The following is a 23,371-nucleotide window of genomic DNA, read 5'->3' as shown; positions in this document are numbered from 1 at the left end:
CTGCTGTTTACGAAGGACTAACAGTTGTAAAGTCTGCCTGACATACCTGATGTGCTGGAAAAGCAAACCATATTATTGCTTGTAGTTTAGCATGGTCGGACTCTGCACTTAGCCACTCCAAGTTCCCCTGAAAGCCTTCTTTTGTCAGAACCCCTATTCAGGCCCTCCATTGTTTTCAACATTGCCTCCTCTTCTGGCTCCTCTTCTGGCTCTCAAAAAAATCTGAAATTAAATAAACATGGTCCCCCATTCCCCACCCCACTAGAAACCAGCACGAAAGATTACTGGCAAATAAAAATTGGCGGGGAAAAAAAATAAATCTTTCGTCCTTTGAATCACATGGAGCTTGCATCACGCCCTTTGCAGATGGATGAGCAAAGCACACAGTATGATCCCATTCTAAACAGATACAGATTCGTGCTGTGCCTCACTTCCATACATTTAATTTATTTCAGCATTTTGTTCAGTTCTGGCACATTATGTGCACAAGACTTTAGGAATTGAGTAAGCATCTGGCAAGTGGGATTCTGTACCCAAATTCCTGGCCCCTTGTGTGTACTCATTCTGGCTGAACTGATCAGGCCAGCTGGGAAATACTACCACTCGTGTTTTAAACATACTTTCCCGTTTTTGATGCAGGAACGCTCTTTCGAAAACCTTCCTTGGCAGCCAACTTTAAAGAGCTGAAGGAACATCATCATTGTTGACACTGAATGAGGTGGTCTGTGTACATGCTGAAAGGTAGCCACAGCACTCAAAGAAAATCCAATAGTGGGCTAGATTTGGTGGGGGGGGGGGGGGGGGGGGGGGCATGTGCCACAGGGCACAACAATTTTAAAGCCCATTCTTGCCTGACACCAACTCTGAATAAACTTCCTATAAACAAATTGTTTGTTGTGATAAGATACAAATTTCACAATATTGGGGCCAATTTGATACCTTGCAAAGAGGTTTAACTAATTATGCTAATTCAGGATCAGTGTTTGGGTCCCTTTGAAGTACAAACAACCAGTCAGCTGAATGCTGCTGATGCTTTTCTCTTTAATATGTTAAAAATAAAGCAGCACAAATTTCCCAACCAATGCAGAAAATTCAATGTGGCGGCAACACAAAACAAAAGTAAAATTAGCACTGGAAATATGTTGTGATGTTCACGGTAACATTACCATATCAGAAAATTAAGCCCTTAGTCTCTTCAGGCTGGCCTGCGACCAGGATGAATGTTCGGAAGGAATTCAGCAATGTGGCGAGTGGCCTGCCAGTGAATGTGCAGGCAAGCCGTAATGCCACGGTAAATGTTCTCTGCAAGCACGTTTATTATCTTGTTACAGCCAGGTGAGACCTTTTGAGATCCCATACCCCTGGTAGGGCTTTACACACAGGGTGATGTGCCCATCGTTTTCCAACAAGCTGAGTTTGCAATCCTTTGTTGATACAGGATCAGAGAATTCACTCCTCGAGCACTGAGGAAAATCTCCTGGCAAGTTGGGTAACTGGTGCTTTGGGAGAGGAAACCAGGAAGCTGGAAGCATGCAGATTTGCTGATTCCTGACTATAAACTGATAAGAAATGACAATTTTTTCTTTTCTACTTTTCCTTCCCCGATCTGCTTAATAAATAAAACATCCTCTTGCTTGTGTGTTCGCCATGCAGAGCAATATCAATAATTAGAAAACAATCATGAATCGTGAAGTCAATTGTGAAACTTGAATCAGGATTCATATCACCTGTAAATAAACAAAGCAATTTGAATATATTTGGCAGTCTGTCACTCATCAATTCTATGGCAACAGAAGCAGCATACGTTCAAATTCAAGGAAGATTTTTTTTCTGTTTGCCACATACGGCAAAATAAAAAAAACATTTAATCCCTTAAATTATGACTTGATTAAAAACAGAAACCAAAGGATATCTTCCCACCTCATTTAATACAAGCACTGAACACTGTGGTGTTGCAAGTAGTGGGGACGGACAGATAAAAACAGCAGTGGTGAACCAGCAACTGTCCCAGAGAATAAATGAACAAAAAGAAAATCAAGCAGTGATATCACAGGACAGCAGTTAGGGAAATGGTTATTCGGAGAAGCCGGAGTAAGGAACCCAAACCTGAAGGAGTTCGGGAGCTGAGCAGCAAAGCAGAGTGAGCACAAACATTGAGGCTGCTGCTTACCCATTTTCCCAGCAAGGTCAATAACTTGCCAAAATCAAAACCATGAGGGAGCTAGACAGGGTAGATAGGAAGAAACTGTTGCAGCTCGTAAAATGATCAAGAACGAGATGGCAAAGATTTAAAGTGATTTTCAGAAGAAACAAATGTGATGTGAGAAAAACATTTTTCACACAGTGAGCAGTTCAGGTTTGGAATGCACTGTGTGTGGTGGAGGCAGGTTCAATACAGGCATTCAAGAGGGCATTACATGGTTACTTGAATAGAAACAAGGGTACAGCGATATGGGGAATAGGCAGGAGAATGACACAAAGTCATGGCGCTCGTTTGGAGAGCTGGTGCAAATGTGATGGGCCAAATGGCCTCCTTCTGCGCTGTAACAATTCTATGATCCTGGGAACTTCATATTTAGCTAATGCTCTCTTATCAAATTCCTTCTGACATTTCCCCTGACCACTAATTTAGTCATCTCTACAAAACATCCAACCATGCCCATCATGTATGACCTACCTTTATGAATCCATGCTGATTCCCTCCAATCAGCTGAGTATTCAGTTGTATCACCCTTAAATCTTCTGCTCTGCAATCAAAGTTCAGCATGGGAGCCTAAGCTGGAATTATTTTTGCTGTTGGAGGTATAGCCATCTGGGATGGCCACTTACAAAGGATCCCGGGAAATATGGCAACCTGCAAAGGACCATGGGAAATATGGTCAACCCAGGACTCAGACGCTCAGAGCTTATGTATTTTGGCAACTCAGATAACTAGACTCTATCGAAACCCCAGCTACTTTGCATTCTAATGGCCCATTTCCATAGAATAAAAGACCTGTACTCAGGTAACAGATACAGAAACAGACTCATACGGTGCCACTCCCTTGCTCAGGGAGCCTAAAAGGCCAAGGTCAATGACCGCTCAGGACACGCCCCACCATCAAGGCACCCGGCCCTTTATTGGCCAGAATTGAAGGCAGTAATCGAAGCTGCCGAATTATTGGGTCCAAAGCTAAGGACCGCCCAAAAGAGCGCAAAGCCCCAGAAGGATAAAGAGAGACACTGCCATGTTCAGTCTCTCTTGGCCCCGGCGCTCGGTCTCTCTTGGCCCCGACCTATGCCTAAAACCAAGTGTAGCATCACGAACAGAAGACAAGTTCAAGACCAACGATCGCTACCAGACGGACGAGTCCAGCAGAAACCAAGTCACTTTTCCAGACGCAGCCACACAAGATCCGAACAAAGGCCTTGTTCCTCTGTATAAAGCCGGGTGCCTGAAGTTACATCCATGTTGTTGTAGTGTTAGGTGTAATTTAGCTTGTAGCGTTTTATGTTGCATGTCGAAGTAATTCTTGTGTGTAAATAAACTAACATTGAACTTGAACTAACTAACTGGTTGTTTGGTCTTTGATTGATATCTGGTAAAACCTTGTGGTGGTATCATTCGATACCTGGCGACTTTGAAAAGCAATATCATCATTAATAATTATCATATCAGTATCCAGTTAAAAGAGCAACATTATTGACATCTCCGGTGCGAATTTCAACAGAGGCATGGTGGGGTGGGGGTAAGAAGTGTGTCAGGACAGCTGACCACACGCGATCTTGCAAGTTACCTGAGCATCTCTGCAAGGAGCTTGGTGAATCTTGAGGCGGGGGTGGGCAGGAAGTCGTCATCCCCACCCTTACCACATGGGGTCGAAGGTCCAGGCACCGTATTTAAAGGGCTCCTGGACGGCCATTCATGCACAGCAGACCGGGAGCCTTTGACTGTTATTCAACAATCTATATCAGCCAGGATGTGGCAGAGCAGACAGTTCAGTGAATCCTCCCTGGAGATTCTCCCGAGGTTGTTCAGGAAAGGTGGTAGGTTCTTCTGGATGGCATCAGGCGACCCTCTTGTCTGATCACAGCAGCTTGGATGGAGGTCACAGCGGAGGTTAGCAGCCATGGAGCCCACCAAAGAAACGGTGAAGTTCAAGAAGAGGTCGAATGAATTTTTGCACTCTACCAGGGTAATTGGCATCATCTACTCACTGCAAACTGACACTCCTAAGGCCATCAGGCAGTCGAAGTGTATGAGTGCACAGGGATGTCAGACAGGGGTTTGAGTTGTCGCACTCAGCAGCAGATGGGACATGTGCACTGAATGTGGCAAGACATCCTGCTGCTTAATAACTTACCGGGGAGGGCTCAGCAGCTGCCAAATGCAAGCATGCTCCCAAACTGTACATGCAGGAAATGACAATCACTTCTGACTTTCTCTTTGCTACTAATGTTAACACTACTGGAATCCAGAATTGCAATGGCCACAACACTCAATCATCTCCTCCTCACAAGTTATGGACTATCCTGTTTACCCTTTTCTTATATTTACTTAATTTGAGCTCAATTCCCCAACTAATCTGTATGAACGTACATGCATATATTTGACCATTTTCTTGGCTTCAGAAATGAATAAACTCACTGTAGTAATCCACGGGAGGCAGGAATTCCATCACCACACCAATATTTATTTACAATAACGATATTACAGAAGCAGCTACAAACAGTGCTGCTAGCAGTCCAGTCAACTTAAGACTGCTTCAGAAAGCCTACACAGGTGCTTATATGGGCCCCCTCAATGAGCTATCATTGAGGGAGCTCATATTCCAATTGGCCAACCAATAAAGCCAATTGGAGTTCATTACACTCACTCTATCTTCCACTCAAGAAAACCTGGTTAAATTAGCACTTTTTAAAACATAACTACTGGGTCTGGGAAAGGTATCATTGAAAAGGGATCCCTTTGAGATTAAAATCTGTTTTGTCAGGGCCACGAATAATCCGCACCAAGTTCAGTTGAAGCAAAAACCGTACTGTATTTTATATTATATAAATATACTACTATTATATACAGTCCCCAGTAGTTCTCCACTGGGCCTTCTCTCTAGCAGGCGTCTAACTAGACGGCTTTAAGTATGGTACAGCTATACATTGTTTAGAGGTCCCCCGCCCCCTCCAATGGGGAGTTCGTATTCTGGATGGGGCCATGGGGAAGATAATTGTTCCCACCCCGTAGGATACTTGTGAGTTAGAATAATCTAAGTTACAATAATCTAACTCACTGGTTTAGCACAAGGCTAAACAGCTGGCTTTTAAAGCAGACCAAAGCAGGCGAGCAGTGCAGGTTCAATTCCCGTACCAGCCTCCCCAAACAGGCACTGGAATGTGGCGACTAGGTGCTTTTCACAGTAAATTCATTTGAAGCCTACTTGTGCCAATAAGCGATTTTCATTTCATTTCATTTCAATCATGTTTCCCCCAACAGAGGGGATTGAATATAGGCAGGGAGTCAGTCCATCCCTCCTCGTCGGGGATTGTAACAATTTGCGGATAACCCAGCCGGGCAAATTGAAGGGCCTTGCCCACATCAAAAACTTTGGAGAAAGCTCACTTGGGGTGGGTTGTAACACTGACAAACATCCATTCACATCTCATGTGAGGGCAACAGCAGCAGGTGCTGCCATGACCTGGTTGAACATATTTTCAGAGGTCATAACATGGTGAATTGCAAGTAATGGATTTCATGATGTGTGCCCAGGTGGCCCACTCACAAGTAATGATCAGTGCTTCATCATGTACATGTGGGATTATTGAGTAATCACGATATTGATAATGTGAAAGCAGTGAATCTATGGGAGGACATTATCGAGCTCTGATGGGGGCCCAGATACTGTGCCTTTAGTGCCCATGACTATTGAAGCAACTAACAGCAAGGTGGAATCCAGGAAACTTCCAAACAGTACAAATGAACATATATTCACAAGTGACAAAACTTTATACAATAATTGTACACCTGTAATCTCTTCATTTTATTTTGCCGACTGTTACAGTTAGGTTCAGCCCTGACATGTATTGGTGAGAAAGAGGTAGCCTGCAGACTGTTGGGTCCTGTTGGTGAGAAAGAGGTAGCCTGAAGACTGTTGGGTCCTGTTGACTGTGATGACTTTGGTAGGCGTACTCTGAAAACCTGAGGCCCAGTGGAAAGGCTGCTGAGGGTTTCCTCCACAATGCACCCTTCTTGGCCTGACATGTTAGAGGCAATGGGGTAATTGGTGGAGTGAAATGACAGGGCACCCTTGGAGTGTCCTGCGATGAAGCTCCGAGGGTGCCTGACTGGCACCCCTCCTCCCTATGGGTGCCTGATGACACCTCCCTGATTCCTTGAAGAGAAGGGACACCTGGAGGGAGGTTGAGATGCCCATCCCCCTCTCATAAAGTCACTGCTGCACTGCACCGATAACTAAAGAGATGAAGTGGAGGTACGAGTACATATTCGACAGCCACTGTGCGTTCTGCTGGGCTGTGGTCTCCAATGAGGATACCACCTTTCCATGGAGGTAGCCAATATTTTAAGTAGCTCAGGTCTTAATCGCGATCTTTGCAGCTATCCACTGGTCACATCCTGCCAGCCTGAAAATGACCAGTTTATTCTTACTCTCTACTTTGTCTGTTAATCAATCATCTATTCATATTGATACATTCCTACTATCTCCATAAGCCCTTACCTTCAATATGAGCCTCCTATGCGGCAGCTTATTGAATGCCTTTTGGAAACTCAAATATAATACATCAGTTGGTTCTCTTTCACCCACTTGACGAGTAGCAGCTTCAAAAAACTCAAATAAATTTGTCGAGCATAGTTTCCTTTTTGTAAAACCGACTTGACTTTGCCTGATTTGTTATTATTAAGTGCAGTGTTAAGACTTACTGACATTATCCTGACAGCTGATGCCAGGTTAACTGGCCCATGGTTCCTTCTCTTCATCCTTCCTCCTTTCTTGAATAGCACAATTGTGGGTGGGATTCTCCGTGTGGAAATTGCGAAACGTGATTGGGCGGAGAATAGGTTCCGATTCCGGTTTCACGCCAAATCGCAATTCTCCGTCACCTTGACAGCAGCATCATTGCGGTCCCGAATACACGTACAGTAAACACCGTTTGCTGTCATTAGTGGGCCAAAACCGGTATTCTCCAAGCCTTCCCGATTCTCCACCTCCGGTGGGCCAAGTTCCCGATGGCACGGTTTACTTGTGCTTTTAAAAATCGTGAAACAGGCGAGTGGCTGATGAGGGCGAGAGAGAGAGAGGAGATAGGACACAAAGTGGCATGACTGTGGGCTGCCGGGCTGGTCTGACTGGGGTGGGGAGAGCCCTGCTGGGGCCAGGGGAGGGTGGGTAATGGGGTAACAGGCTAAGTAGCTGGGGTGACCCCTCACAGGACTGGGGCAGAACCCAGTCACGGACCACCATTGTCTTGTCGGCCCCTGTTTCTGCAGAGTGACACCAGCCGTAAGGGAGCCTCCACCACCCCCATCCCCGCACCCCACCCTCCACCACCCCCATCCCCGCACCCCACCCTCCACCACCCCCATCCCCGCACCCCACCCTCCACCATAACCCCCCTCCCAGCCGCCCCAGGGCAATGCCCACAGAAGCCCCTATGGAGGTGCCAGGCGGGGGGCGAGGACCATATCGCTGGCAAGGGCAGTGCAAGTGGACGGTACCCTGGCATCAGGGATGGACACCAGAACCAGAGGCCCCGATGCTGGCCACCGACAGTGCTAGGTATGACGAGTTGGGTGGGGGAAACATGTGGGGGCAGAGCCCATGGTGCCAACCAGGGGACCATGTACCCCATTGGACTTGGTTGGGCACGTGGGTATGCACCATACTAAAATAGAACATAGAACATAGAACATACAGTGCTGAAGGAGGCCATTCTGCCCATTGAGTCAGCACCAACCCACTTAAGCCCTCACTTCCACCCTATCCTCGGAACCCAATAACCCCTCCTAAGCTTTTCGGTCACTAAGGGCAATTTTTCATGGCCAATCCACCTAATCTGCACGTCTTTGGACTGTGGGAGGAAACCGAAGCACCTGGAGGAAACCCACGCAGACACAGGGAGAACGTGCAAACTCCACACAGACAGTGACCCAGCAGAGAATCGAACTTAGGACTCTGGCACTATGAAGCCACAGTGCTATCCACTTGTGCTACCGTGCTGCCCATTGTGCTACCGTGCTGTCCCGGTAACATGTCGGCCTTTCACCCCCTGAAAAAAATGGATATTGGAATTCAACCAGCAATGGTGGCCTTCCTGCTCGTCGCCACAGCCCTGGGCGATGCCCTGGGGCTACACAATCTGGAACTGCTGGAGGAGGAGTGGAATAAGGGGCAGCCGCCCAGGATGGAGAGCCTGCCACACAACAGGCTGAGGTGGAGGAGCTGCCAAGGGGATGCCGTATAAGGCGCAAATCTGGATGTACATTGTCACATTAAACACCTGTTCACACTGTTCCAACTGTCTCGGTGCTCCGATGGATGGCTGTGAGGGGTGGGCTGGTCTGGGGTGGCTAGGGAGGTGGGGGATCGAATGGGCTAACTTTGTAGTAGGCCTGGGCTCCATCCCCCCATCACGGACCATCCCCACCACCATTACCCAGAGATTCGACAGGACCGTATGATGGAATGGCCAGCTCACTTGCAAGGATCACCCAGATGATGGTGGAAAGTGTTACTGTGGGCAAAGGAGAGCGGCTCATAAAGGCTCCCTCTGACCTAACTCCCAGGCAGCACAAGACCATGGCACCACGCTCCGGGGATGCTGACCTGGACAGGCTTCTGGACACCGTGGAGGAGAGATGAGACATCCTGTTCCCCCGTGGCTGATAGAGGACTAGCAATGGGGCCGCCAATGCCATCTGTGAGGCAGTGGCATTGGCCGTCAATTTGGGCAGAATGACCAGGAGGACCGCCGTACAATTCCGGAAGAATAACTAACGACTTCCACCGAGCCGCAAGGGTAAGGCAACACCAACACCCTGGCATCAGTCCCATCTGCCAGCCACCTTATCACCACCACCACCCCCCCCCCCCAACCCACACAACAGGTCAGCAGCTGGCACCTCTCAATGCCCAACAGCAAAGCACCGTGCTTGTGCCCCAGCACACCCTGGCACCCACCAACACAACCCCTCCATGCCCAGGAGTAGTGTACACACATGCCAACTGCCATAGACCTCCTCACCGATGCATCATAATGAGGCTCACATAATGCGGGAGTCCTCCATGACTACCGTGAATGGGTGTCTTCCTCCTCCCTGAGGTGACAAGTCCGCAAGGACATGGCACAGGTGGCACACCGTCCCCTTGTTGACGCGGAACCTCCTGCAGCACATCCTGTTCGTCATCTCCTCGAATGACCAACAACACCTTAGGCCGTTGCTGACGCCCCCACCCCACCCCACCGATCCGTGGCGGGCCTGTGCCGTGGGGGCACTCTATTCCTCCGCGCCGGCCGTGTAAGCCTCCGCGATCGCCGGCGCAATGGTGAACCCCCCCCTCTACGCATGCGCGGGGATGACGTCAGCAGCCACTGACGCTGCTGCGCCTGCACGGACCCGCGCCGGCCGGCAGAGTCCCTTCGGCCCCGGCTGGCGCAGCGCCAAAGGCCTTCCATACCGGCCAGCGGGGCGCAAACCACTCCGGCGCCAGCCTATCCCCTGAAGGTGAGGAGGATTCTGCACCTTTGGGGCGGCCCGACGCCGGAGTGGTTTCCGCCACTCCACTGCGCCATTTCTGCCCGCCCTGCCGATTCCCAGAGAATCCTGCCCAAAGTGACCATCAGCGTATAATCATGAACAGGGCTCTGTGTGGAACTGTTTAGTGGGACTGACAGGCAGGGTATATCTTTAGTTCACTGGTATGACAAGGAAATTCTGCCCATTATTTTATATTATAACTTTGCCATTCTGTACCCATTGCGCTTGGTAGATTTATCTGTATAATGCTTTCCAATGTCCGTCGTTTGGAAAATTTGGACAACCAGCCAAAAGTGCGTTGACTTTTAGTAGTAGTGTAAAATCCCAGTCAGGCCAGAACATCCTGGTCTTTGTTCCACTGCCAGCAGGAGCGCTCCACTTATTCATGTGGTACCTTTCAAGGCAAATGAAATGAAAATTGCTTATTGTCACGAGTAGGCTTCAATGAAGTTACTGTGAAAAGCCCCTAGTCGCCACATTCCGGCACAGCTGGTATGGGAATCGAACCGTGCTGCTGGCCAGCTTGGTCTGCTTTAAAAGCCAGCGATTTAGCCTGGTGAGCTAAACCAGCCCCTGATGCTCAGGCCCTGGGAGTGAATAAAGTGCATGAAGCAAAGAAAATGAAAACCAAATTCTGAAATTGTATTTTTCATTCTCATATTAATGTGGTTGATGGTTCAGCAGTTAACCTAATATTGCTGGCATAATATTCAATTAGTGCACAGTTCACAGCAATTATTGCATTATTACTAACATGAAGGAACTTAATCCCTTCAGAAAGATTTTTGAAAACCTTTTGTTGGGTTTTTACAATTATCATGTCTTCTTTGATGTATTCTATTTAATGGGTCACGACTCAAAATTGGAATTCTATTATTCAAATGATTAAATGTAAATAGTTGAATGAAAATGTTTCTGAGAAGACATGTTTTCATAAATAGAGCATTCTGTATCATTAGAACTCTGTCTAGTAAGTTTTACTTTGAGTGTATATTTTATCCATTTCAAAGAAATTAAAATGTTTTGAGATATAAGCCATGACCATGCTTAAAATCATTGATATTTGAATGTCTAATTTTATATGCCCACAGACACAAGTACACAATAAGACTACAATAAGTGTTAACTCTACCACGGAGTATTCTGATGACGATGAATGCTCTATTTATGAAAACATATCTTCTCAGAAACATTTTCATTCAACTATTTACATTTAATCATTTGAAATATAGAATTCCAATTTTAAGTCGTGACCCATTGATGTACCATCAATTGAATGCGAGACGAGTTGCTGAACAAAAGTATGGCTTTAATATACTAGATGTTAAGCCCTGCGGTCGATTACAGTAGAAGGACGACCGCCGGGAGTACTGGGTATTTATACCCCACCCTGGAGGCGGGGTTAACTCAGCCTCTCGACCAATCGGGGAGCCGTCACATGTCTGGCCTCAACCAACCGGTCGAGAGGCACATGACCGACCAGGGCCAATGGTAAGCCGGTGTTCTGCACCAATGGCAGACAGCTATGCGGGAGTATTCATCGATCACCGTCAGGAAGTAAATGTTGCGGCTGCTAGAGGGAAGGGGCCCCTTGAAGTCTATGCTGAGACATTCGAAGGGGCGGGATGCTTTGATCAGATGCGCGCGCTCGGGGCGGTAGAAGTGCGGTTTGCACTCTGCGCAGATGTGGCAGTCACGGGTTACTGTCCTGACTTCCTCGATGGAGTAGGGCAGGTTGCGGGTCTTTATGAAATGATAAAACGGGTCACCCCTGGATGGCAGAGGTCTGCGTGGAGGGAGCGGAGGCGGTCTATCTGCACGCTGGCGCAGGTACGGCGGGACAGGGCATCAGGAGGCTCATTAAGCTTCCCAGGACGATACAAGATATCGTAGTTGTACGTGGACAACTCGATCCGCCACCGCAAGATCTTGTCGTTCTTAATCATGCCCCTCTGTGCATTATCGAACATGAAGGCTACTGACCGTTGGTCTGTGAGGAGGGTAAACTTCCTGCCGGCCAAATAGTGCCTCCAATGTCGCACAGCTTCGACTATGGCCTGGGCTTCCTTTTCCACTGAGGAGTGGCGGAGTTCGGAAGCCTGGAGGGTTCTGGAGAAGAAGGCCACGGGTCTGCCCGCTTGGTTCAGGGTGGCCGCCAGAGCTACTTCTGATGCGTCGCTCTCGACCTGGAAGGGGAGGGACTCGTCGATGGCGCGCATCGTGGCCTTTGCAGTGTCCGCTTTGATGCGGCTAAAGGCCTGGCAGGCCTCTGTCGACGGCGGGAAGGTTGTCGACTGAATGAGGGGACGGGCCTTGTCGGCGTAATTGGGAACCCATTGGGCGTAGTAAGCGAAGAAACCCAGGCAGCGTTTGAGGGATTTGAGGGTATTGGGGAGAGGGAGTTCCATCAGGGGGCGCATGCGTTCGGGGTCGGGGCCTATCACTCCGTTACGCACTACGTAGCCGAGGATGGCTAGACGGTCGGTGCTAAAGACGCACTTATCCTTATTGTAAGTTAGGTTAAGGAGTTTTGCGGTTTGGAGGAATTTTCGGAGGTTGGTGTCATGGTCCTGCTGGTCGTGGCCGCAGATGGTGACATTATCGAGATACGGGAAGGTAGCCCGTAATCCGTACTTGTCGACCATTCGGTCCATCTCCTGTTGGAAGACCGAGACCCCATTTGTGACACCGAATGGAACCCTGAGGAAGTGGTAGAGGCGCCCATCTGCCATGAACGCGGTGTACTTGCGGTCACTCGCGCGGATGGGGAGCTGGTGATAAGCGGACTTGAGGTTCACCGTGGAGAAGACTTTGTATTTCGCAATCTCGTTTACCATGGCGGAAATACGGGGGAGAGGATACGCGTACAGTTGCGTAAACCGATTGATGGTCTGACTGTAGTCGATGACAATCCGGGTTTTCTCCCCAGTCCGGACCACCAGCACTTGGGCTCGCCAGGGACTGTTGCTGGCCTCGATGACCCCTTCCTTCAGCAACCTATGGACCTCGGACCTGATGAAGGTCCGATCCTGGGCGCTGTACCGTCTGCTCCGGGTCGTGCCGGGTTTGCAATCGGGGGTGAGATTAGCAAACAAGAAGTTCTACTTTGAGGGACGCGAGGCTGCAGACAGTGAGGGGGGGTATAGGGCAGCCGAATTGGAAGGTCAAGCTCTGCAGGTTGCACTGGAAGTCCAGTCCTAGGAGTGCCGGTGTGCAAAGGTCAGGGAGGATAAGGAGTTTATAATTTTAAAAAACCTTCCCCTGGACCGTGAGGTCCGCGATGCAGCACCCAGTGATGCGGACGGAGTGCAAACCTGAGGCTAACCCGATTTTGTGTTTTACAGGATGGACAGGGAGCGCCACAGCGTCTTACCGTGTCAGGGTGTACGAAGCTTTCCGTGCTCCCGGAGTCCAGCAGGCAGTCCGTCTCGTGCCCGTTGAGGTGGACTTGCGTCGTCGTCTTGGCGAGCGTGCATGGACGTGACTGGTCGAGCTATATGGCTGCGAGCTGTGGAGAAGATCCATAGTCGTCGTCGGCGGCCGAGTAGGTGCTGGCAGCACCTTGTGTGCCAGTCCAGGATGGCGGCGCCCAGGACCCGCACGTGGGGTCGGGGCCGCAAGATGGCGGCGCCCAGGACCCGCACGTGGCGTCCGGGGCCCAAGATGGCGGCGCCCGCAGGACCCTCGTGGTTGCTGGGGGCGGGGTTAGCGGTGCCGGCGGGCCATCAGAGCGGCTGAGAGCGGGGGCAGAGAGGCGCGCAGGCCAGATGCAGGGGCCCGGAGGTGGGGGGGGAGATTGACGCGGTGCGCTGGAAGGGCCCAGAAGGGCCCGGAGCAAGAGATCCCCGGTCACTGCGCGGCACAGCAGTGACCGATTTGGCCTGGCAGGCCGTCGAAAAATGACCGTTCTTCCCGCAGCTCTTACAAAGGGCGGAGTGGGCCGGGCAGCGCGGGCGAGGGTGTTTGGCAAGCCCACAGAAGTAGCAGCGGAGCCCCGCAGACTTGTCGGGGCGTCCCGCGGCGCAGGCCTGAGGGGGGTCGGGAGCGGCGGATGGCGGTGGGGAAGCGTGCCAGGAGGCCCAGGGCGCTGCAGTGCGGCTGGGGACATAGGCGCGGGCGTTTAAGTCGGCGACCTTCAGGGAGGTGGAGAGAGTCCGTGCCTCAGTTAGGCTGAGGTCGTCTTTTTCCAGCATCCGCTGGCGGATAGTGGCAGACTTCATCCCAGCCACATAAGCATCTCTAATCAAAAGTTCCATGTGCTCAGTGGCTGAAACTTGGAGGCAGGTGCAATTCCTCCCCAGGACAGCGAGGGCCCAGTAAAAATCATCTAAGGACTCAACGGGAAACTGTTGTCTGGTAGCCAGCAGATGTCGGGCGTACACTCGGTTTACCGGCTTAATAAATTGTCCTTTTAGCGTATCCATGGCCACGTCATATTCCTTTTCTTCCTCTATCATCGCGTAGGCCACCATGCCCACGCTGGAATGGAGAATATGAAGTTTCTGTGCCATGGTGGGGGGGCTGCATGCGGTCGCCAGATAGCTATCGTAACACACCAGCCAATGCTTGAAGATTGCCGATGCGTTCGGAGTTTGCAGGCTGATGCGGAGGCACTCAGGCTTGATCTGGAGCTCCATCTTCAAATTTCTAGTATATTAAATTGATGTACCATCAATTGAACGTGATACGAGTTGCTGAACAAAAGTATGGCTTTAATATACTAGATGTTAAGCCCTGCGGTCGATTACAGTAGAAGGACGACCGCCGGGACGACCCCTGGGGGCGGGGTTAACTCAACCTCTTGACCAACCGGGGAGCCGTCACATGACTGGTCTCAACCAACCGGTCAAGAGGCACATGACCGACCAGGGCCAATGGTAAGCCGGTGTTCTGCACCAATGGCAGGCAGCTATGCTAATCATACCACCACACCCATTAAATAGAATACATCAAAGAAGACATGATAATTGTAAAAACCCAACAAGATTAATAATATTAAGAATACTTGGTAATATCCTGAAAAGACAGCTTTAATTCATCCCTTCCACCTGTACCATCTATTACACTTTCTTCCTCTCCCTGTAGTTGAACCCAGAGTCTTGGTTCAGTAGGTCCCAACTTTGAGTCAGACCATAATACCAGAGGATATAGGAGCAGAATTAGGCCACTCGGTCCACCGAGTCTGCTCTGCCATTCAATCATGGCTGATATTTCTCTCATTCCCATTCTCCTGCCTTCTCCCCAAAACCCCTGATCCCCTTATTAATTAAGAACCTATCTATCTCTGTCTTAAAGACATTCAGTTTAAAACATATATATTCATTCATGGGATGTGGCGTCACTGGGCAGGGCAGCATTTGTTGTCCATCCCTAAGGGCATTTGAGAGCCAACCCCATTGCTGTGGGTTTGGAGTCACATGTAGGCCAGACCAGGGAAGGCCGACAGATTTCCTTCCTGAAAGGACATTATTGAAACAGGTGGGGTTTTACAACAATCAACAGCGGTTTCATGGTCATCATTACACATTTAATTCCTGATTTTTTTTTTATTATTGAATTCAAACTCCACCATCTGCCCTGGTGGGATTCAAATCCAAAGCATTACCTTGGGTCTCTGGATTACTAGTCCAGTGACAACACCACTATGCCACTGCATCCCCATAAGTGATTTGGCCTCAACTGTCTTCTATGGCAAAGAGTCCACAGATTCATCAGCCTCTGGCTCACGAAATTCCTCCTCATCTCTGTTTTATAGGATCATCCCTTCAGTCTGAGGCTTTTCCCTCTGGTTCTAGCTTTCCTGCTAGTGCAAACATCCTCTCCACGTCCACTCTATCCAAGCCTCGCAGTATCCTGTAAGTTTCAATAAGATCCCCCCCCCCCTCATCTTTCTAAACTCCAAGAATTACAGACCCAGAGCCCTTAACCGTTCCTCATATGACAAACTCCTCATTCCAGGGTTCATTCTTGTGAACCTCCTCTGGACCATTTCCAAGACCACACATCCTTCCTTAGATAGAGGGCCCCAAACTGCTCACAATAATCCAATTTGAGTCTGGTCAGAGCCTTATATAGCCTGCTCTTGTATTCTAGCCCTCTCGATGTGAAGGCTAACATTGCATTTGCCTTCCTGACTGCCAACTTAAACTACACGTTAACCTTAAGAAAATCTTGAACAAGGACTCCTAAGCCCCTTTGTGCTTCTGATTTCCTAAGCAATTCCCCATTTACAAAATAGTCTATACCTCCATTCTTCCTCCCAAAGTGCATAACCTCACACTTTCCCACATTGTATTCCATCTGCCACTCTTTGCCCACTCTCCTAGTCTGTCCAAGTCCTTCTGCAACCCACCTGCTTCGTCAACACTACCTGTCCCTCTGCATCTTTGTATCATCTGCAAACGTTACAACAGTGCCTTCAGTTCCTTCTTCTAGGTCATTAATGTATATTGTGAAAAGTTGTGGTCCCAGCACAGACCCCTGAGGCACACCACTAGTCACCGGCTGCCGTCCTGAAAAATACCCCATTATCCCCACTCTCTGCCTTCTGCCAGTCAGCCAATCCTCCATCCATGCCAGGATCTTACCCTTAACACCATGGGCTCTTAACTTATTCAACAGTCTCCTACACTAACCCACGACAACGATGGCAGGGCTACACAAGATCACAGGCTACAAAGCAAGGCCAGACAGAATACTTGGGGCTGGAGCAGCCCTACCCTATGATCTGAACAAGTTCTATGCCCGCTTTGAACAGTCAGCCAATGTATCAGTGCCACCCGCCCCAGCAGCCCTGGACACACCCATACCCACTATTACAGCCTCGGAGGTAAGAGCTGCATTCTTGAAAGTGAATCCGTGGACAGCGACGGGCCCCAACGGAGTCTCTGGGCGAGCACTCAGAGCCTGCACAGACCAGCTGGCGAGTGTATCCACAGATATCTTCAACACCTCACTTCTCCGCTCCGAGGTCCCTACCTGCTTCAAGAAGACCACCATAATACCAGTACCAAAGAAGACAAGGTAGCCTGCCTCAACAACTATCGACCGGTGGCCCTGAAGTCTGTTATCATGAAATGCTTTGAGCGGCTAGTCATGAGATGGATCAATGCAAGCCTCCCAGATGGTCTTGATCCACTGTAGTTTGCCTATCACCGCAACCGATCCACAGCAGATGCTATCTCCCTGGCTCTACAATCAACACTCGAACACCACGACAACAAGGACATCTACGTAAGACAGCTGTTCATAGACTACAGCTCCGCCTTCAACACCATTATCCCGACAAGACTAATAACCAAACTCTGCAATCTTGAACTTGACCCCTCCCTGTGCAGCTGGATCCTTGACAGGGAGTGGGATAGCTTGATCTTGGTTTTGGACAAAGCTCGGCACAACATCGAGGGCCGAAGGGCCTGTTTTGTGCTGTACTGTTCTATGTTCTATGTGGCACCTTGTCAAAGGCCTTCTGGAAATCTAAATAAATCACACCCACTGGTTCTCCTTTCTCTAACTTCCTTGTTACACCCTTAAAGAGCTCTTACAGATTTGTCAGACATGACCGCCCCTTGACGAAGCCCTGCTGACTCAATCCTATTTTACCATGCACTAGTCGCTGGACTAGTTATCCAGGGACCCAGGATAATGATCTGGGGCTCCGGGTTCAAATTCCACTGCGGCAGGTGATGGAATTTAAATGCAATAAAATATCTGGAATTAAAAAGTCGAATGATGACCATGAAACTATTGTTGATTGTTGGAAAAACCCATCTTGTTCACTAATGCCCTTTAGAGAATTAAATCTGCCATCCTTACCTGGTCTGGCCTACATGTGATTCCAAACTCACAGCAATGTGGTTGACTCTTAACTACCCCCTCAAGAGCAATTAAGGATGGGCACTTAATGCTGGCAACACCTGTTGATGCCCATGTCCATGAACGAATAAATAAAACTGCAATCAGGGGCGGGATTCTCTGCGACCCGGCGGGGCGGGCCACTCCAGCGCCGAAGAGAGGCGTGAACCACTCCGGCGTCGGGCCGCCCCAAAGATGCGGAATCCTCTGCACCTTCAGGGACTAGGCCGGCACCGGAGTGTTTGGCGCAGCGCCAGCTGACGCGGAAGTGCTTGGCGTCACGTCAACCGGCAGCGAAGGGCCTACACTGGCCTGCGCGAGTTGGCGCATGCGCGGGAGCACCAGCGTGTGCTGGCGTCATCCCAGCGCATGTACAGGGGGGTTGTTCTTCGCACCGGCCATGGCGGAGGTTGACAGCGGCCAGTGCAGAGCCAAAGAGTTCCCCCACGGCACAGGCCCCCCCCCCCCCCCGTGGATCGGTGGGCACCGATCGCGGGCCAGACCACCGTGGGGGCAGCCCGTTTGGCCAGATTCCCCCTGCGCCTCCCCCCGAGGACTCTGCAGTTGAATCTTGCTGTTGATTCCTTCATTCCTTACTAACAATGCAACAATGCACCCTTTGCCCATCTGCCTGTCCTTTCAATGGGACAGATATCCTTGGATATTTAGATCCCAGCCCTGATCCCCTTGCAGCTACGCCTCTGTGGGTAAGATTGCATCACATAGTGTAGGACCTGACCTACCTGGTTTGTGCCAAGAAATGGCCATCTCCAACAATAAACAGTCTTCTCCACCTATCCTTGATGTTCACTGGCAGATGCTTAGTCTCCTGATATCACTATCCTGCAGATTCATCATTAACCAGAAACTCAACTGGGTCAGTGATTTAAATAGCATGCCCACTGGAGCAGATCAGATGCTGGCTATCCTACAGCAAGTGTTGCCCTGCCTAAGCCATTCTACCACTGATTCAGGAGTGTGTTGGAATGCCCAGTCACTCAAAAATGGTCATTACATCCTCCCATGGGCATCCAATGACTTCTGTTGCATGTAAAGCCTGTCTCTGTATTTTCAGGTTTTTGATTGTGTTGCTGAAATTGTGAGCTGCTAATGATTCAGTGACGGAAACCAGGCAAACCACTGTATATCTCCTATAATATTCAGAGCTGTGAGTGAATTTAGAGGCCCAGATTTTACGGCAGTGATTGCAGGAAAATTGTCAGCCTATTATGAAATTGACAGCATCCCCTGGAATCCACACTTGCGCAATTAAATGTCGAAACGTTGCTGTCAGCAATTCTACGCTTCTCCATAGGGTGCACTGTTGAAGCCCCCACAGACTGTAATCAATAGAAATCGAATGAGGCGTAACTTGGTTTTTAATGGCATACTAACTGCATAATTACTGCTCAAAAGCTCTCTGCCCTGAAAGGCTTATTTATATTAGTGGTATATGAAATCTTGCCATTATGTTAAAACATTCCACATATCTATAAAATGATGATTCATTTTTGAGTGTTTGTTTATGGCATTTCAGCTTTTACCTTATATGTGTTTCCCAGCCATTTATTTTGCTTTCTGTAAACTTAATTTAAAGTTGAAAGATAATCTGTGCATTTTGCTTCCTTGCTCACTGTCTGTGAGAATACTTCAATATGATTGGCTGCTACCCTTCTTGGAGGTCTGTTCAGGTTCAAACCAATGTTGGGAAAGGGGAAATCCATATTACAGGGATCTTTAGAAGAACCTAAAATTGTCCAATGCATTTCACTTGTAAGCCAGTAAGCGGATATAGGCCAGGATTCTCGGATCCCGCGGCCAAGTTCTGATGCCGGCGTCAAAAGCGGCGCGAGCCACTCTGGTGTCAACAGGCCATGAGGACCGGGTATGCACCCCTTCCTAGGAGGATAGCATGGCGCCGGAGTGGTGTCCGCTGCTCCGGGGCTTGGAAGCCAGCGCGGGGCCGAGCATGCGTGCCACAGCCCACGGGTAATATGACAGAACCCCACAGGGACCCGGCGCAGAGGAACATAGGCTCCCAACAGAACTAGCCCGCACACCGATCAGTAGGCCCCGGTCATGGGCTAGGCCACCGTGTAGGACCCCCTCTGTTGTCGTATCCCCCCCACCCCCCACCAGGATGGCCCCCGCCACCATAACTCCGAGGTCCCGCCGGATGGGACCATACGTAACCCACGGCGGCAGAACTCAGCCGAACCTGGCGGGCACTCGGCCCGTCGAGGTGTGGAGAATTGCTGCGGGGGCCGCTTTCAACGGCCCCGACTGGCGCGCCGCCGATCCCATGGGTGCCTGAGAATCAGCGCCGGAGAATCGGCGGGCCGGCATCGGAGAATGCAGGTCATTGTTTTTGCTAAGTTAATGGTGGAGCAGAGCATCTCGAAGAACAATTTTTGTATTTCTGCTTCTCGCTTGGACCATTTTCACGTAAATGACCCCGACCGATATTCCCCACATTGTTATTTGACAACAAATCCAACCTTGTTAAAATGCATAGTTTTGTTATTTGTGTAACCAGATGAGGAAAAACCCTACAACAGCAGGAAGACTGGCCGCAACTCAGGGCTTTTATTCAAGGCTTGCATTCTGCTCATCATCCCATCTTATTGATTTATTCAATCACTGGTGACAAACTATGTACAGTTTCCGAAAATCACATAAAAGAAGGGGTGATGTTAAAAAAGCAGTTGTGCTTTAATTTATTTTGTATGCTGACTAGGTCCTGCTCCGCCGAAACACCTCGCATTGCAGTAAGTTGGTAAGTTGTTCTTGGAAATTTGTAGGCACGCTGTCATCGTGACAGAAAAGTAGAAAGGACTCTGGATGCAATGTCAAGAACCCTGGGTAGGATTCTCCGAACCCCCGCCGGGTCGGAGAATCGCCGGGGTCCGGCGTCAATCCCGCCTCCGCCACGTCCCGAATTCTCCGACCGGCAAAAAGTCAGCGGAGCGTCAATCCCGCTGCGCGCCTCGGGGAATGGCGGGGGCAGGCGGGAGGCTATGGGTCCCGGTGCTGCCCGTATTCTCCCAGCTATTTAACGGCGTCAACCAGTGCTGATGGTTGACGCCGTTCAGTGTGGAGGTAGGTCACCAGTGTGGGGGGTGGCCGCAGAAGAAGAGACGGCGTGGCCGCAGTCTGTGGGTGGGGGGAGAGGGGGCGGGGTTGTGGGTTGGTGAGAGTGAGAGCGAGTGCTGGGTGGTGGGGGAGGGATGGGGGGGTGGCAAGAGCGAATGCCGGGGGGGGGGTTCGGGTTGGGAGCGGCGGCAAGAGCGTGTGCCGGGGGGGGGGTGTGGCGAGAGCGAGTGCCGGGGAGGGGGGGTTGGGGTTGGGAGGGGTGGCAAGAGCGTGTGCCCGAGGGGAGGGGGGGGTTGAGAGGGGTGATGCGAGCGAGTGCTGGGGGGCTGGCGAGAGCGAATGCCGTGGGGGGTTGGGGGGGTGTTGGGAGGGGTGGTTAGAGCGAGTGCCGGGCAGAGTGCCGGGGGGGGGGGAGTACCAGGGAGGTGGGGGGTGAGAGTGCGAGTGCCGCGGGAGGGGGTGGTGAGAGTGTGAGTGCCGGGGACATGAGGGAGAGTGCTAGGGCAGGGGGGGGGGGGGGGGGGGGGGGGGGGGGGGAGAGCGAGTGCCAGGAAGAGTGCGAGTGGCGGGGGGGGGGGGGGAATGCGGGGATGGGAGGGGGTGGTGAGAGCGAGTGCCCGGGGGGGGGAGTGCCGGGGAGGGGGGGAGAGTACCGGGGAGAGTGTGAATGCCGGGGGGGAGTGCCGGGGAGAGTGCGAGTGCTGGGGGGGGGGGGGGTGGCGTTAGCGAGTGCCGGGGAGGGGGGAGAGTGCCAGGGAGGGGGTGAGAGTACCGGGGAGAGTGCGAGTGCCGGGTACATGAGGGCGAGTGCCGGGGAGTGTGCGAATGCCGGGGGTGGGGGGGGGGGGGGGAGTACCGGGGAGTGGGGAGGGAGAGTACCGGGGGGGGGGGGTGCCGGGGAGTGGGGGGAGAGTACCGGGGAGTGTGCGAGTGCTGGGGACATGAGGGAGAGTGCCGGGGGGGGGGGGGGGGGGGAGAGTGCCGGGGAGGATGGGGGAGAGTGCCGGGGAGGGGGGGGAGTGCCGGGGAGGGGGGGCGGGGGAGTGCCGGGGAGGGGGGGGGAGAGTACCGGGGAGAGTGTGAATGCCGGGGGGGAGTGCCGGGGAGAGTGCGAGTGCTGGGTGGGGGGGGGGGGGGGGGGGAGTGCCGGGGTTGGGGGAGAGTGCCGGGGTGGGGGGGAGAGTACCAGGGAGGGAGGGGAGAGTACCGGGGAGGGGGGGGAGAGTACCAGAGAGGGGGGGGGGAGAGTACCGGGGGGGGGAGAGTACCGGGGAGGGGGGGGGAGTGCCGGGGAGTGGGGGGAGAGTGCCGGGGAGGGGGGGGGGAGAGTGCCGGGGAGGGGGGGGGTTGGGAGGGGTGGTTTAGAGCGTGTGCCGGGCAGAGTGCGAGTGCCGGGGGGGGGGGGGGGGGGGAGTACGGGGAGAGTGCGAGTGCCGGGGGTGGGGGGGAGAGTACCGGGGAGTGGGGGGGAATGCCGGGGAGAAGGGGAGAGTACCGGGGAGTGGGGGGAGAGTACCGGGGAGTGGGGGGGAGTGCCGGGGAGGGGGGGCAGAGTGCCGGGGAGGGGGGGGGTGCCGGGGAGGGGGGGGGAGTGCCGGGGAGGGGGGGAGAGTACTGGGGAGAGTGCGTGTGCTGGGAACATGAGGGAGAGTGCCGGGGAGAGTGCGAGTGCCGGGGGTGGGGGGGGGAGTGCCGGGGTTGGGGGAGAGTACCGGGGAGAGTGCGAGTGCTGGGGACATGAGGGAGAGTGCCGGGGAGAGTGCGAGTGCCGGGGGTGGGGGGGGGGGTGCCGGGGAGGGGGGGAGAGTACTGGGGAGAGTGCGTGTGCTGGGAACATGAGGGAGAGTGCCGGGGAGAGTGCGAGTGCCGGGGGTGGGGGGGGGGGAGTGCCGGGGTTGGGGGAGAGTACCGGGGAGAGTGCGAGTGCTGGGGACATGAGGGAGAGTGCCGGGGAGGGGAGGGGGGGGAGAGTGCCGTGGAGGGGGCGGAGTGCTTGGGGGGGTGGCGAGAGCGAGTGCCGGGGAGGGGGGGAGAGTCCCGGAGAGGGCGGGGGAGTGCCGGGTAGCGGGGGGGGGGGGGGGAGAGAATGTGTGCCGGGGGTGGGGGGGGAGAGTGCGTGTGCCGGGGAGTGCGCAACGGCCAGGGAGGGGGGAAGAGTGCCGGAGAGGGGTGGTGGGGGGAAGGAGGTCGTCTGCCTGGCCAGGTGCCATCCTCCCACAGTCGCTCCCATGCAGCCCATGGCACCTGGCTGCCCGGGGCAGGGGGGGGAAGGTATGGGCAATGATGATATGTTATCGTTCCCCCCCCCCCACCCCCCGTCCCCCCCAGCCCCCCCGCAGGCCGTCATGTTTTCTGATCAGCCAGCGATGTTGGCCGCCGTGCCAGCAGCCGCTATTCTACATGTTGCCCTGGAGGAGGAGGAGGAGCGTGGCAGAGAGGCAGCACATGCTGCCGCAGAGGTGCAGGCAGCAGGTGCCCAGGCTGGAGGGCCACCCACCCGACAGGACGACGAGGAGGGGGAGGAGGGAGAGCACAAAGAGGAGGAGCACAGGGAGAGGGTGGAGGACGTTGTGGCGCCACAGCGATGGAGACGCCCGAGGAGGCTCCGTGTGTACCTGCCCCATTCGTCGTACCAGGACCTCACGGACCGGGAATGCAGGAGGAGACGTGAAGCCG

Source organism: Scyliorhinus canicula, chromosome 5 (genome assembly GCF_902713615.1).
Source record: "Scyliorhinus canicula chromosome 5, sScyCan1.1, whole genome shotgun sequence".
In the NCBI taxonomy this organism is placed as follows: Eukaryota; Metazoa; Chordata; class Chondrichthyes; order Carcharhiniformes; family Scyliorhinidae; genus Scyliorhinus; species Scyliorhinus canicula.
The sequence above is the reverse complement of the archived record's forward strand: the minus strand, read 5'-3'. Positions refer to the sequence as shown.